The sequence below is a fragment of the Kogia breviceps genome, chromosome 2 (genome assembly GCF_026419965.1).
Source record: "Kogia breviceps isolate mKogBre1 chromosome 2, mKogBre1 haplotype 1, whole genome shotgun sequence".
In the NCBI taxonomy this organism is placed as follows: Eukaryota; Metazoa; Chordata; class Mammalia; order Artiodactyla; family Physeteridae; genus Kogia; species Kogia breviceps.
In genome coordinates, this window is record NC_081311.1 from 83,847,363 (window position 1) to 83,862,316 (window position 14,954).

General features: G+C 44.4%; 1 long non-coding RNA gene across 1 annotated transcript in view; it reads right to left on the minus strand.

Annotated features, from left to right (window-relative positions):
• The window catches only part of LOC136793574 (uncharacterized), an 88,767-nt gene extending 74,023 nt beyond the window's left edge, over positions 1–14,744 (minus strand). The window contains exons 1-2 of the long non-coding RNA XR_010839029.1: positions 14,473–14,744; positions 3,032–3,188 (exon numbers count right to left, since the gene is read on the minus strand). This is a non-coding gene — a long non-coding RNA (uncharacterized lncRNA). The remainder of the gene's footprint in view (positions 1–3,031; positions 3,189–14,472) is intronic.
• Positions 14,745–14,954: the final 210 nt, after the last annotated feature.

The following is a 14,954-nucleotide window of genomic DNA, read 5'->3' on the forward strand; positions in this document are numbered from 1 at the left end:
TCCTGGGATTTAATGGTAAAAATCGAAGTGCCCTACCTCTCTTCTGAAAAGTGTTCTCCCAAGTGAGGTTTGAAAGTCTAGTATGGAGCAGGAAGAAAATATTAGAAGCTTTATTTGTATTTAATTTTCATGTCATCCTTTTAAACGTTTATCTTTTGTATACCATTTATAATGCACATAGTAATTTAGTGCAGCAGTATAAGTTCATAACTTGTAAATAAGTATGCATACACAAATAAATATGCTTACACTGCTGGTATGTTCACCCCCCCCAAAAAAATCTTTTTTTGAGAGTGAAAGGCGTGCAGTCACAAACGTTTTGGAGACCTCTGCTCTATAGACGTTTTCCCCAGTCCTGGCGCCCTGGGTCCATTCTGTGAGCCCCTTTGACGCCACATCTGCTCCCTGAAATACACCCCTTTCTGCATGCAGACCTCACCCCCAACTCAGGCAGTCACGGCCAGGGTGTGGGGAACAGGGTGGCCCCAGGAGTTTGCTGTCTCCCCTTTGCCCCTATCAGCAGCCCCACGAACTGAACAGCTCGCGTAGCCCATGTGTGCCAACACAGGCTCTGGAATCAAAGTGGGTGCAGATCCAGCCGTCTCCTTGGTAGTGACGTGATTTTGGGGGAGTCGTGGGACTTCTCCCAGGACTTAGTACTCATCCTTAGTTCTCATCCTGGAGATGAGAACAGTGTCACTGTCAGCGGGCTATGGTGAGGGCGCTGAGAGTGTAGCTCAGGCGCACAGCAGTGCCCGGTGTGTCGTATTGCTATTACAGGTATTGTTATTCATAATAACAAAACATAATTTGAGATGACTTTAAAGCAAAGTCTCTTTGCCTGGATATCCAAGATGAACGTGTTTTAGGGTAAATTCTGCTCTACTAGGAAAAATGATTCAGCCAGCTGTCAGCGAGTTTCTTCTGAACCCTTTCTGAATTTTTCAGGATTCCCCCTGGAAAAAAGCTCTCAAGGAAGACAAAGTGCAGAATGGCTCTCTCTTCAAAGGCTGTGGGGGGATGGTTAAATTTGCCAATTACTAGTGCCTTAGACATAGAAGATGCTCAATGAATCCTGCTATAGATTGAATGCTTGTGTCCCCGCCAGAATTCCTATGTTGAAACCTAATGCCCAAGGTGATGGTGTTGGGAGGTGGGGCCTTTGGGAGGTGTTTGTGTCACGAGGGTGGAGCCTGCCTGAAAAAGGTTAGTGCCTTCATAAAAGAGAACCCAGAGAGATCCCTCACCCCTTCCACCATGTGAGGGGACAGTGAGAAGATGGGCACACCATGAACCAGGAAGCGGGCCCTCAGACAGACACGAAATTGGCTGGTGCCTTGATCTTGGACTTCCCAGCCTCCAGAATTGTGAGAAATAGATGTCTGTTGTTTAACCTGCTCAATCTAATTTTTGTTATAGCAACCTGAGCTAAGAGAAAGCTTGTCTCTTATTCCTAAAAATAACACAAAGAGTAACAACAATTTTTAAAAGGCACATTGTGGCCAATGACATATAACTAACATCATCCCTCCTCTATGAAGCCAAGAGCTTAATTAGGTTTGGATGGCTGAATAGAGTATGATTAAAAACAGACACCACCCAGATGTCTAAGTGCTTAATTCCTCTTCCTGCTGATTTACTGCTAGAACAAAAGAAAAGCCCCAGGTCTCTGTTGCCACTGAACAGAGTGGCCAGATCCCAAATTAGGAAGCCTCGGGGTCTGTTTTGACTGCAGGTGTGTGGAATTACATGGAAGCTCTATTGTTCATTCCAAAGAATGTTTCACCGCAAGGCTGCAAATACATCTCAGTCTATCAACTAAGGAGCACAAAAAATATGATTTTACTTCTTCTTAAATGTGTAAATTTCTTTTTTGAGTCCAGTTTTGCCGGTTGTCATGGGCTCAGTTGTGTCCCCCCAATTTCATATGTTGAAGCCTTAACCTCCAGGACCTCAAAATGTGACCATAGTTGGAGAGAGGGCCTTTAAAGAAGTGATTAATGTAAAATGGAGTCATTAGGCTGGGCCCTGGTCCAATATGATAAGGAGGTTCGGACACAGATGATACAGTCCAAAGGACAGCCATTTGATGACACAGGGAAAGGATGGCCATGGACCAGCCGAGGAGAGCACCTCAGAAGAAATCAATCCTACTGACACCTTGATCTTGGACTTCCAGCCTCCAGAGCTGTGAGAAAGTAAGTGTCTAAGCCAGCCAGTCTGTGGTACTTGGTTACGGCAGCCAGAGCAAACGAATACAGCTGTGTTTCAGAAATGGTCTCTTTCAATTTAAGGAGTCCCCCTTTTTACCCTAAAGTTTTGCTTCAGTTTGGGGGAGCTTGTGTTATGCTACTGTGTCGGGGCAGGAGGTTCATGACATTTACCCCACTGGGCCTTCCAGACACTGCACAGGTGTTCCCAGGGCTTGCTACATAATTTGCAGGCCTAGTGCCACGTGAAAATGTTGGGGTCTTTGCTCAAAAGCTTGAACAAAGCATTATTAAAGGTACTAAAACCGAAAGCGCCTGTCCTCCATGGTCTCTCCTTGTTGTGGATGGTAGTTTTTATTTGCTATTTAATGTCAATATAAGTAAATAATTTAATTATTCACATGAATTTTACCATTCATCCTTATATTTGGACAACGCCAGCTTTAAATAATTTGTATGGGGACTCACAGCTCCTATTTCACAGCTGGTAGGGGCACAAGTTATCTTGTTCTCAGGAGAGCAGTGGAAATCCTGCACAAGCCTAGCCCATTCCACTTGACACACACATCTGTTACCAACCCTCCTACCCATGACCTTACTGTTGAATAAGGAACAGCTGAATAGTTCAGGAACAGGAGGCTGCTTTTCTGTCCCTTTCCTTCTATGTCACTATTTTCAGCTTTAGTGGTCGGTTAACAGAGATATAACGTGAGTGAGAAAGGTGCTTGGTTGTTCGCAAAAGGCCATTGCCTTCTTTCTGTGTTTAAAGCAAGCTCTGGTTTGCAGGGAAAGGGTGCGTGGTCATCGACGTGAGTGCTTACCTTGTACTCACTTTGGGCGTCAATGAGCTAGCATGTCCACTTCAATGCTGTGCTCACAGGCAGGGCGACTGCTCTATGCTAATGAGAAGGTAAGAAGCCATGGACATGAACATGGGCCGTCTCCTCTGCTCACGTACGTGCTCCGTTGTCCCATCCACTTCACTCACAAAACACAAGTTCAAAAATAAAATTACTAAGAACTTCAAGGGACAGCAGAGCATTAAATCTAGGGTGGTGCCCTTCCGAGGGTGGGGCCTATCTGGGGGCGGGCCCTTCTGGGGGTGGAGCCTTTTGGAGGTGGGGCCCTGTGCAACTGCAAGTGTTGCCCACCGTGAAGTCCACCTTGCCTCTCTCTCCATTGCCCCTTCCCAAGGACCTTCAGGCTGTGGACACTGGAGTCGAAACTAAAGAAATACGTCCAATGCTTTACTGCTGTGGTGGGTTGGTGTTTTTTCAATACTAATTGACCCTCTTTACTCAGCATTTTCGGTCCCCTCCCAATCCCCAGGCTTTCCCCTATAACGTGGTGCAAGGCTGGCCTTTCTCTTGGGTCGCACCATTTGGTGAATCACCGCAAAACACCTGCCCTTCTTCCATTGCTCAGGAGGGTAGTGCTGCCTCTCAAGCTAAGTATAAATATACATATTAAATGTATTTATGTGTTAATTTACATATATACACATTTCTATATTTACATATATAAAATTCAAATATTATTTGAAATACGATTTGCCCACTATTTGGGTAAGATGGAATGCACTGCATTCAAGAGATTCTCCTCAATTCCATGATAACAATTCAACATTGTCTTAATTAGTGCTCACATATTCCCCACCTTTCAGGAGTTACAGTCAAGGTTCAGTGAAGTCCAACACTTGCCTAACATTATTCGCTCTGTATGTGGCCTCTTGCCTCAGCCTAGAAGCCCAAATGGGTGCTTCGGCCAAGTCTCTGGCCAGGGAGACAAAGCCAGAAGATGAAGGGAGGAGAAGTTTTGATTGGTGTTTCTTTTTGGGCCAAACAAAGGGCCCTTAGCAAGAGCCCTGTTGGCCCTGGCTGGGCAGGAGCCTGACAGCAGAGGTCTCAGCTGCAGAGGGTGCGGGCATTCCTGGGACATGCTCAGGTCAGCAGGGATCACTGGCTTCTCCTTCCTGCCAGTGTCCTAGGCGCCCTCCCACCTGATAATGTCACTTGTCACATGTCTGCGCACCTGTCATTGTTCCCCTTATAACAGCATGTTCAGGAAAGGGCCCGAGAAATACATTCAAACTGCAGAATCACAGCATATGGGGTAACATGTTGACCCACCCTGGCAGCTTTTGATTATTATGAGGGGCCATGTGATCTTAGGGCAAACTGATATATTTCAAGAATCAGCAAAATGACGCCAAGAGTAACATAAGGGCTAGTGATCGTTACTGGTCCAGAAATACCTCTGGGGGTCCTTCTGAACATTCTCCCCTGCCCCGCGCCCCCCGTCATTCCTCCTTGTCGCCAAGAGAATGCTATTTAGGTTTTCTGAAAGAAATATGGACGACATAGTACACTGTGTGTGACCCCTGAAGCGTAATTCTTCTCTGAACAACAATTAATACTGATGGTTTGATTTTTTGATCAAAAACTCTAGAAACAATAAATGCTGGAGAGGGTGTGGAGAAAAGGGAACCCTTTTGCACTGCTGGTGGGAATGTAAATTGATACAGCCACTATGGAGAACAGTATGGAGGTTCCTTAAAGAACAAAAAATAGAACTACTGTATGACCCAGCAATCCCACTACTGGGCATATACCCTGAGAAAACCATAATTCAAAAAGAGTCATGTACCAAAATGTTCATTGCAGCTCTATTTACGATAGCCAGGACATGGAAGCAAACTAAGTGTCCATCAACAGCTGAATCGATAAAGAAGATGTGGCACATATATACAATGGAAGATTACTCAGCCATAAAAAGGAATGAAATTGGGTCATTTGTAACGAGGTGGATAGACCTGGAGTCTGTCACACAGAGTGAAGTAAGTCAGAAGGAGAAAAACAAATACCGTATGCTAACACATATATATGGAATCTAAGAAAAAAATGTCATGAAGAGATTAGTGGTAGGACGGGAATAAAACACAGACCTACTAGAGCATGGACTTGAGGATATGGGGAGGGGGAAGGGTAAGCTGGGACGAAGTGAGAGAGAGGCATGGACATAGATACACTACCAAATGTAAATTAGATAGCTAGTGGGAAGCAGCTGCATAGCACAGGGAGATCAGCTCGTGCTTTGGGACCACCTAGAGGGGTGGGATAGGGAGGGTGAGAGGGAGGGAGATGCAAGAGGGAGGAGATATGGGAACATATGTATCTGTATAACCGATTCACTTTGATGTAAAGGAGAAACTAACACACTATTGTAAAACAGTTATACTCCAATAAAGATGTTAAAAAAAGAATACTGATGGTTCGAAGGATGGATACTTTCCTGGACAGAGGAAGGAGGTGAGCAGAACGTACGAGGCAGCCCTTCCACCCTGCATACAAATAATTGAAGCCAGCAGTCACCCCTCATGCACGGCCACTGTGGTTTAGGTACTGCAGCTTGTCTCCAGACGGAAGTGGGGTTGGAGCAGGTTACAGTCAAACAGAATCCAGGCTGCAATTGGACGGTCTGAGTTCTAATTTTGACTCTCTCATAGATTACTCGTATGGCCATGGAAAATCACCTCTCTAAGCACCAGTTTTGTCATCCATAGTTACAATATCTTCGCAAGAAATTTTAAGATCTACCCTCTTGGCAACTTTCAAATATACAATATAGTGTCATTAATTACAGCCGCCAGGCTGCACATCACATCCCCAGAACTTATTTATTTTATAACTCGAAGTTTGTACCTTTTGACCACCTTCCTCCTTCACCTGTTTCATCCACTGCCACCCGCCTGCCTCTGTTCTCTGTATCTGTGAATTCAGTTGTTGCTGTTTGGCAGGGGCGGGGGGGGGGGTTGGTTTTTTTTTGTTGGTTTTGGTGGGTTTTTTTAGGATTCCACATATAAGTGAGATCATGGGGTATTTGTCTTTGTCTGACTTATTTCAGTTAGCATGGTGCCTTCAGGATCCATCCATGTTTTTGAAAATGGCAAGATTTCCCTCTTTTTATGGTTGAATAATAGTCCATTGTATGTATTCAATAGGTCTTTTCTGAAGTAACAAAAATCATTTTGTTTTGTTTGTTTGTGACTCAAAGAAACACCCTCTATGTTGATATTTTATAAGGAAAAGAGAAACAATATGCTACCTTATTTTTTTTTCTTTTTTGATGTACCGAATTCACATTTACAATCAGTATGTGAAACCCATTACATACATGCACTTCTCGGTATTAACAGTAGAGTCTGGTCTGTTGTCTTTTTCTGTTTTTCTTTTTTTTTTTTTTTTTTTTTCCACTAGGGAAGTCTCCTGGTCTATCGTCTTTGTTGAAAGGCATTGGGTGTTTCCAGCTTGTGACCATTATGAATAATGCACTATGAACCTCTTGATGTAGATTCCTTTTTCTTTCTTCTGAGTCAATTCTTGGAGCCACTTGCTCCAAAGTCAAGTGACCTGGTGGAAGAACAGGAACAGTTGATACATCTCATTTTCTATTGCTTTGTGTCTTACTGCTCTCCTAAAAATCTGAGTCACATTACAAGAGCACATCTGTTTCTCTCAACTCTGCCAATAATTTATGTTCTTGTTTTTATGTAAATATTAATGGAAGCTTATTGTCATTTTAGGATGTTCTTTGCATTTTTAAGTGCTGCAAAAGTTATAAAATGTGCTACTTAAATATAGCTGAACGTCTAAATAATGACTTATTTTGCTCTCATAAACTGGAATTGTACATATAAATGTAATAATTAAAGCCTTAACCATTATTTTGTTAACAAAAAATGAGAGTAATGAGAATGCTGACCTCACAGGGTTTGTCCTGAGGATTAAATTAGATACTCCTGGTAAACCACTTAGCACAGTTCCTGGCATACAGAAGGCATCCATGACAGTTGATTATCATTTTTATGGACCTCCGTTTTTTAGCCTTTGAAAAGAGCCGAAAGGTATCTTGGAAAAATATCAACTGCTTCGGATGTTATGGGAAAGTGATATCTGTGTTGACCTAATTAGAATGAAGTGGAAAATCATTTTTGTTTAAACCTTGTTGAAAATCTTCTAAATTCTGTTAGTCAGCTCTTCTGCTTTAGCAATTAGAAGAAACATTAAAGTTTTTCGGATAATTGAGTTGCTTTATTGTGACCAAGGGCATTATTAATCCTGACATTAATGCTTACAAAAGATTACTGCAAATGAAGATAGAGAAGCGAAGGGAGGTTGCAGTAAATTCGATGGAAGCCCTGACATGAATATTTCTTCTCTTCCTCCTGCAATTAGAATGCAGCATACATCCTACTTAGGTGATGGTTCAGGTCTGCTACGTGCTTTTGTAAGCGCTTGGCCTTTCACAGACACCCTCGTAAGAACCATCCTCTGGTCCCTCTCACTGTAAGAAGTCTGAGGGACAGAGGTGCTTTAACATTGAGTTTACAACGACATATCAGTTCAGTAATCCAGACAGCATCTGACCCTGAAACGCCAGTTTACACTTTGAGTTGTGTCAGCGTCCGCTATAGGTTTGTGAATTTAGGAACGTGGAGAAGGTCCCCTCTCTTCCAGGGAGCATCTCTCCCTGTTTCTTAGCATATCTGAGTTTCTACTACTAAGTGCTTCACTATCTTGTGTTAAACACCAACCTCTCACTGCAGTTTCTCCTTTAAAAGCAAATGAGGGGCTTCCCTGGTGGCGCAGTGGTTGAGAATCCGCCTGCCGATGCAGGAGACACGGGTTCGTGCCCTGGTCCGGGAAGATCCCACATGCCGCGGAGCAACTAAGCCCGTGAGCCACGGCCGCCAGGCCTGCGCGTCCGGAGCCTGTGCTCCGCAACGGGAGAGGCCACAACAGTGAGAGCCCTGCACACCGGAAAAAAAAAAAAAAAAGGCAAATGGTGTTCATATCAGATCTCTTTCTCTGGTCGGAGAACAAGTTGCGGTGGCGGGGTGGGTTGGATGTGCTAAAAGAGGGGAAAAATGTCTCCAGAGGATAAGGGAAAGGAACTAGACAAAAGTACAAAATTGTGGGAAGGGCTTTGGACTCAGCCCTGACTCCATAAACTATAACATTTTCTAAGAATGTGAAAAGCTAACTTCCAATTTGTATTTTATTTCTCTTTTCTCTAAACGTTTCATATGTTCACTTGTGGAAAAAAATTTATTTCAAACCCTGGGAATAAAAGGTAGGTGGAAACACTGATCAGAGTTGTTTGTGATGCTTTGCAGGGGTCTAGCTGCCTTAAATTATTTTGTGGAAATATTAATGATCTAAACCACTCAGAAGGAAAAAAATTCCTGTGATTAAAAAGCCATTTACCCAACTCCTTTTTAATGTCCCTTAATCTTTCCCCAAATTCTCACTTGATAGAGTCCAGGTCTGTCATTAAAATCACTCTCTTGTGCTGTCACCCTCCATCACACACACCTGGCAAAATCCCACCTGGGTAAAACCCAACAGTCTGTCAACCCCGTTGTCTCTTCCTGGCAGCTGAATGTAGCTGGAGAAAAATACAACCATGCTGGCAGGTTTCACAGTAAATTCTCGACCACAAATCCAACTGTATATCTCTAGTTGACTGAGTCCCCGTGTCCCTAGAGAACTATTTCACACCTTCTTTCCTCAAACCCCTAACCGTGGGATCCTCAACTCTGGCCGCACCTTTGAATCACCTGGAAGCTTGTAAAAAGCACCAGTGCCCAGGCTCCACCTCCAGAAAATCTGATTTAATTGTGTAGATAGAACAGGGGGCCTTGCTATGAATGTGCTTTTAAAATTCTCCAGGTGACTCTCATGTACAGCCAAGATTGAGGACCAACCCCTTCCTCAGACACAACTGATCACCCTTCTGATGCCTGCACTGAGAAAATCCAATCAGTAAGGACAAAACACCCATAGACTCTCACCAAATCTACCTGCACGGGGCCTTCACTCCCTTCTGAGAGAAGACCAACCTTTCCGCTTCTGCATTCCAGCCCATCACCTTTCGAGCAACCGAGGGCTTCGTTTAGTCACTGCTCTCTCTCTCTCCAGCATCTCCCTTGTATCCTTTCTACTGAATCATGTCCACAACTGTTCAAACTTCTCTTGATTTTAAGAAATCTCTTCTCCAATCTCAAACCCGCCTTTGCCACCTCCCTTTTCTCTCCTCTCTTTGCAGCAAAATTCCTCAAACTTTGTCTTTACTCAATACCCAAATTTCTTCTCTCATTTTCTGAAATCCACTCCAATCACAGTTTCATCCCCTTGTTGTCAAACCCAGTGATTAATTCTCAGCCCTCATCTTACTAGATCTCTCAGCAGCATTTGACAGTTACACCTTCTTCAGAATACACGCTTAGCCTCTAAAACTTTGCTTTGTCTCAGGTTTCTGAATTCTCAGTCTCCTTTGGTGGTTTCTTCTCATTTCCCTCATGTCTAAATATGAGTGTGTGGGAGATTGGGATTGACAAATATACACTATTGATACTATGTATAAAATAGATAACTCATGAAAATATACTGTATACCACAGGGAACTCTACTTGATGCACTTGTGGTGACCTGAATGGGAAGGAAGTCCAAAAGGGAGGGCATAAATGTATGTGTATGGCTGATTCATTTTGCTGTGCAGTAGAAACTAACACAACATTGTAAAGCAACTCAACCCCCCAAAAAATTAATTTTAAAAAATAATAAAATACAAAGAAATGCAAAACTTAAGTAAATAAATAAATGTGAGTGTGCCCCTCAGACTTCCTAATCATCCTGGGGTGATCTTGTCCAGTATCTACCATCGACCTACTGATGACGCCCACATTTCTAGCTCTAGTCCAGGCCTGAGCCTTGAATTCCAGATTCCTCTCTTCAACTGCCTGCTTTCCAGATCCACTTAGATGTGTTAAATCCAACACGTTCAAAACCAAGTTCTTATTCGTTTCCTCCAATCCTGCCGCTCTTGCAGTAGCTCAAGTAAAAAACTATGGAATCGTTCTCGACTCATCTCTTTCACTGTCCACTTTTAACTCTTCTGTAAAAGCTGTGGGTTCTACCTCCAAAATACATTCTCAGTCTGAGCAGTTCTCATCACCTCCATCACTACCACTCTGTTCCATAACACCCTTTTTATACGTCTTGGACTATTGCAGTGGTCTCCTAACTGGTCTTCCGGATTCCATCTTTGCTCTGCTCCTGTTTATTTTCCACTCAGCAGTTAGAGCGATCCATTTAAAATACAAGTCAGATCTTGTTACTTCTCTGCTTTCAGCTCGCCAGTGGCTCCCCATTTCACTCAAAATCCAGTCTTACAAGATTTAACAGCTAACTTCCTCTGCAGTTTCATCTCCTACAGTTTCCTCAGCGCTCTCTGCCTCAGCTGTACCAGCCTCCTTACTGCTCACTGAGTACAGCTAGCGTGCACCCACCTCGGGGACTTTGCACTTGTGCCCTCTTCCTGAATGCACTGGACTTGCTCTCTCAAGGATATGCCCCAGTGCCTTCTACCAGAGCAACGTCTGCCACCATACATACACACACACACACACACACACCATTTATCACCACCACCACAATCACCATGATCTCTGTCCCTCTACTTTTTACCCCTTATCAACAACTGACATATTACATATTTATTTGTTTCTCTTCTCCCCCTCTACTTGAATGTAAGTGCTATAAAAACAGATATTTTTTCTGATTTATTCTCAGTGCTTAGAAGAGAGCTTGGCCCATAGTAGGTACTCAGTACATTTTTGATGAATTAGTAAATGAATCAGTCACTCAATCAGTCAATCAAGCAAGCAAGCAATGGAAATGTCAGGGCATCTCAATCCCAGAAAGGGATTTTTTCCCCATAGTTTCCTATAGTGTTACCCTATATCATTCTTTCTCTGCCTCTTTGGGTTGACTCCTAGATAAATTCTTCATATAAAATCATTTTGAGCAAGGTTAATCCTTAGGTCTCGATGTCAGATATGACTCCAAAAGTCACACCTTGCCATGTACACTTGCCTTCAACCTCCTCCCCCCACATACTGGCCATGGTTCAGCAGCTGTGGCTCTTCCTTCCCCTCGGTTCCAGGACCAACTTTTCAGCTCTAGCCCCCTCCTTTGGGGTGATGAAGGCAATGTGCGGAGAGGCAGCAGCTGCCCCCACTCCATCTCTGCCTTCTCTGCCCACAGTGACCCAGCAACACACAGACTTCCCAAGCCTGACTTGGCCTGTGCAGTCTGGGGCTGGCCAGGCCAGTCTCCAGTGCGTTTCCATTCCCTGCAGCAGCTTGGCCATTTGCAAAATAAAAATGGTAAAAGTACCGACAGGAAGAAATATACACTGTATTTTATTATTCTAAGATACCCACTTTTTTTTCTCTCCCTCTCTCTCACATTTCACATCTCAAATATCAGGAATCGTCTTGTAGTTGGTGGTGGGCAAGTGGGAATTCCTACGTAGCCTGAGACTGTGCCAGCAAGGTTACGATCCCAGGGCACGCCTGGCTGTCTATTCCCCTTGGTACTTTAGGCTGAGGACCTTTTGATGACCAATTAAAGAAGGAAAATAAAGCTGGTTATTGTATGAAAACCTTGGATAAGACAAACAAACAAATACCAGCATTAAGCCATGCAGAACAGAGGGCAGCAACTTGGATGAACTCAGGGCACTTCTATAAGAAGTGTGGTGTGACAGAGGCTCTGGGTGGCTCAGAGGAACATAACGTGGGGAAAACCTGGGCATTGAAAACTCTCAGTGAGAAAGTAAATAAGACTAGTGAGATGAAGTTTTAGGAAAATGCTAGCCAATTATTTTAACATATTTTTATGTGCTCATTAGAGTGCTACATGATAAAAATCTGTATCTGTATTTAGATTTGATACTATAAATAATTATCAAAGAGGTGTTTTTGATATGTTTAAATTTAAATTACTAGGGAAAAGAAAACACCGTATCATAGTTTAAATGGTAGCATTTTTTCTTTCGTGGTGATACATACAACAAAAGTGTACTATACCATGAAAGGAAGCCTAGACTCAATGAAATACGGCTACTAGCCCCAGGTACATAAAAGTACAAACCCCTGGTTTAACAAAACCTAAGGAATCTCCTACACAGATGAATTGCTTTTACTACCCGGAGCTCTTTGAGAAGACTATAAACCAAAAGGTCAATATTAACTTAAAATTACCTAATTATATTACAAAGTTATATTATTTGGAAGATGTTTTCAAATGACTCAAAATTAAAAGATCTTAGCGTCACATTGGTTCTGTAATTATCCTCACAAATATGTTACTTATAAAAGTTAATGATGTAGGGCTTCCCTGATGGTGCAGTGGTTGAGAATCTGCCTGCTAATGCAGGGGACACGGGTTCAAGCCCTGGTCTGGGAGGATCCCACATGCCGCGGAGCAACTAGGCCCGTGAGCCACAACTACTGAGCCTGTGCGTCTGGAGCCTGTGCTCCGCAAAGAGAGGCCGCAATAGTGAGAAGCCCGCGCATCGCGATGAAGAGTGGCCCCCGATTGCCGCAACTAGAGAAAGCCCTCGCACAGAAATGAAGGCCCAACCCAGCCAAAAATAAAAATAAATAAATAAATGTGGGGTTTAAAAAAAATCGTAAAAAAAGAAAAAAGTTAATGATGTAGAATCGTCATGGTAGCATCAAGTAGGAAGTTGCCAGGCAGATGGGAAAGTTTTTTGCCTTTTGTTTTCCAATTGTTTTCTTCCTTTCCTCTCTTCCCTCCACAATGAGAAGCAGCCACTGTCTTTAAAGGTTGGAATATTTTTACTTTTCTAGGTTTTTACTTTACTGAGTTACACAAAGTAACATGCTAAACATTGATTCTAAACAGGAATAGTCATCTAATTTTTATTTGACAAGCTTTGGGGTAACAATTTGATTTTCCAGTCTTTTGTGAGCAAATAATCCTCTTCCCATTGTTACATGCTGTGTCAGCTACAAGCACTTTGAGCTCAGGAATGCACAAAGGCCTGGCATTTCCTTGGGATTAGTACCATACAAATGCCAATTAAGGACAGTGGAAGGCTGTGTCCATCTTGTGACTCTCACTGCTTGCTCTGTGCTTCCTAGGGGTAGCAAAGCAATCCATTGTTTTAAAAACACACACTTGCCTTAGCTGCTGACTCTTTCATTGGCTGAAGAAGAGAAGGAGGAATTCTTTCCTATAGAATCCACCCCTCTGGATCCTATTCAATTATTTTTAATAGATAACATGAAATCTTACAGGAGTCTTACACAATTTCTAATTGCAGGATTTGTACTCGCGGTCTGGAGTCTTATTTTGCTCCTTGCATCTTCGGTCTATGCTTCACATGACCCTTTGTGGTAAGCCTGAGGACCTGTACATACCCTCTTCAAACTCTTTGGCTGGTTGGCACAGTATATAGATATGTTGGAAATCAGTTCTTTTCTGTGGCATAATTTTTCCAATGGAGTTAAAATGCTTTGCAAACACTTTTCATTGATCAGTCAATCCATATAGCAAGCCATGTTATGTGAATCCCTTCATGAAGTTCTGCCTGTACAGTGGCTCTGGTTTGGGAGGAGGAAACATGGGGGCTGGGAAGAGAGGTCAGGCACAGAAATTGCCTGCCTGACAGAGCTGACCTCAGCTGATGGCAGAATTGTCCCCACATCTTTATCCTTTATGCCTGCTGAGAAATAGCAATATGCCTTTCCATTTTGTGTAATTATTAGGTAATACCCAGTAGGGTTTGTCAGCCCTCACATTGCTGTGGGTTTATTTTATTTCAGAGTGATAGTGACTTTATGACCCAATTAACATCAATGTGACTTATTGCACTATTTGTGGGAGGGAGAGAGGGCGCAAGAAGACAAGACAGACGGATCCTATGTACCACCATCAACAGGATGACCGCCACACACTCCTGTCCATGGAAGAGGGGCAGGTGGAACCTTTCTGTTCTATTTATCAGAGCCCTGAAGCCCAGGTGACTGTGCTATATTTTAACAGACGAGTGTGTCAAATGTCTGAGGGAAGGAGATACTGAAATAGCGGTGTTAGAGTCATCAATATTTTGGTGGTAATGAATATGTTGAATTTAAAAGATGTCAAACGTCAAAGACGATGACGAATGACTATCTGCCTAATTGCAGATGTCGCCACCCTCAAATTACAGGGGTACGAAGGGAGACAGACCCCAGAAATGGACCGGTGAGGTCGGCTCCTAATCGCAGCAAGGTTCCTGGAAACCGGACAGCCCTTGTATTTATAGGAGCAAGCGGCGCAGCCCGCCGTGACCCACGGGTAGCAGTAGAAGCAGAAGCAGCCGAGAAATTGTGACACCCTCCGCCTACCTGGAGCGTTTCCGCAGTGCCTGATTCAGAACCACCGGGGCGGACAGTTCCCCGGCGCCCGGCGCAGGGCGCCGACTGCGGAAGGGAACGTGAGCGCGGAGGGTCCGCGCACCGTCAGCGGACTCGGGCGGCGGAAGAGCACACTGCGTCCCCCTCACCCCCACTTGGTTCCTCCCTTTTCCCCGAGGGGCAGCGAGGGGCCTGCGGTGGCCGTCCCGGGCGGTGCGTCCCGACCGGCGAGGGGACTGGCCGGAGCCGCCGCCCGCCTCCTGCCCGCCCCCTGCCCGCCTCCCCGGGCCCTCGCCTCGCCCGCTCGCCTCGCCCCGCCCCGGTGGGGCGGAAGGGGGCGTTCCCGGCGCAGGGCCCTCCCAGCCCCTCCCGCCCGGCCCGGGTCTGGCTCCCCATTGGCCGGCAGGCTGGAGGCGCGAGGAGGCGGGGCCCGCCTCTGCTGGCTCGCGCCCGGGAAGGTCGGCCGGGGAGGG